The sequence below is a fragment of the Lactuca virosa genome, chromosome 8 (assembly GCF_052849685.1).
Source record: "Lactuca virosa cultivar CGN04683 chromosome 8, Lactuca_virosa_CGN04683_v6, whole genome shotgun sequence".
NCBI lineage: Eukaryota > Viridiplantae > Streptophyta > Magnoliopsida > Asterales > Asteraceae > Lactuca > Lactuca virosa.
Window position 1 is genome coordinate 29,791,400 of NC_136433.1, and position 1,811 is coordinate 29,793,210.

Sequence of the window (1,811 nt, forward strand, 5' to 3'; positions counted from 1 at the left end):
CAACATATTTTGTTGATCTTTGATTGCAGCATCGGTATCATTATGTCTTTTCTCGGACGCGGCCACGAATCTTGTAAGCATGTCTTCCAAGTCTGATTTCTTTTCATACACCGGCTCCTCCTTTTGATAAAAGCCTCTATCTTTTTGCTTATATTTTTCCTCCCTTGTCTTTTTATACTCTTCATATGGTAGCCATTCTTTCTTGGGTTTTCGCCAATTGTCATCATACCTATCACCACTTGAATAGCACACTTGCACTTTCCGGTTCCCGTTCTCATCAAGGTCACAATCTTTAGTAAGGTGGGGCCCTCTACAATTTTCACATCCCACTCTAATGGCATGGATGGATTGGTCCATCTTAGTCATCCTTCGGTCCATGCTTTCCAATTTTGCCATCATTGCTGCCATGTCATCCGTAATAGAATTCACTGCCCCTCGAGTTAAGTCATTCCTTGGGTTGTGATATTCTCTAGAGTGCTTAGACAATTCTTCAATTAGAGCCTTTATCACTGGGGGTGATTTATTTGTGAGTGGTCCTTGCGAATCAAGGAGTTGCCTGGTTGTCACATTTACTCCATCATAGAAAATGGAGACTTCTTGTTGGCTGTTTAGATCGTGATGTGGGCAATTTTTTAGTAAACCCTTGTATCTTTCCCATGCTTCATAAAGTGACTCTCCAGCTTGTTGTTCAAAATTGGCAATGGCTTTCTTCAACTTGGCTATCTTTGAGGGAGGGCAAAATTGGTCTATAAATTCTTCTTTCATTTTAGTCCAAGTAGTGATGGATCCTGGAGGGAGTGATTTCAGCCAATCTTTCGCGGCTCCCTTGAATGTGACTGGTAGCATTCGTAGCAAAACAGTGTCGCGAGCCACATTAGGGACATTGAAGTAGTCGGCTATGTCATTGACCTCGTCAAGATGCTTGTATGCGTCTTCACGATCCTTCCCGTAGAATGGGATCTCCTTAAGTTGAGCAAGTATGTGCCCCTTAAGTTCAAATAACTTAAGCAGTGATAAAGTGATTAAACTAATGAATTTCCTAGTTTAATTATTCGGATTAAATAAGACTTGTAATTAGCTAATCAAATTAATAATTCAATTAACCTCTTGTTGATGGTTTATCACACAAGCTCACACATTAATTTACCCATTCTCTAGTTAACCCTAGTTTCACATTCACTATTCCTAGGCACATAATAATGTTTTCACATAAATCACATGAGGTAAGCAATTAAGAGATGTTCATGCAGATTAATTACTTGTCAATTAACTGAAAAGGTGGTAGTTGCGGGAATCGCGGGTTGCACGAGTCCCGGGCCGGTGTCATCACACATCCTTTTCTTCCATTCACCCATGGGAACTTCATCGATGTTAGCCATGGTGTTAGCTAGTTCGCCCTCTATGTCGCTTCCTTCTTCAGATTCGCTTTCTTCCTTTTCGGATTCGTACACGATATCCTCCTTCTTCGGGTCTTCGTCCGCCACTGAAAAGATGTTGGATTCTCCCACTTTCTTGCCCTTTTTCTTCCTAAAAACAGATTTGAGATTCTTCAACGGCGAATTCTTCGATGTTGCGGTTTCTCCTACGGTTTTGCCTTTGTTTTTCTTCAAAGTTGCTTCCGGGTCTTTAAGTGGTGGAATCAAAGGTGTACCTCCTCCTCTGGTCATAAACGACTGCAATCAAAACAGAAAACACGCGTAAAAGGAACAAAAATAAACTAAAAACGAAATTATGTGTTCAGCGATGGACTCGTCGAGTAGCTTCGACTGCACTCGGCGAGTACAGAGCTAAAACAGAAATAAATTAAACTG

The 1,811-nt window shown here is 41.0% G+C and overlaps 1 non-coding gene across 1 annotated transcript; it reads left to right on the plus strand.

Moving 5' to 3' along the window:
• The first annotated feature begins 610 nt into the window (after positions 1 to 610).
• On the plus strand, positions 611 to 717 carry LOC145135283 (small nucleolar RNA R71). The gene has a single exon (XR_013719746.1). It is a non-coding gene; the product is annotated as a small nucleolar RNA R71 (small nucleolar RNA).
• The last annotated feature ends 1,094 nt before the right edge of the window (positions 718 to 1,811 follow it).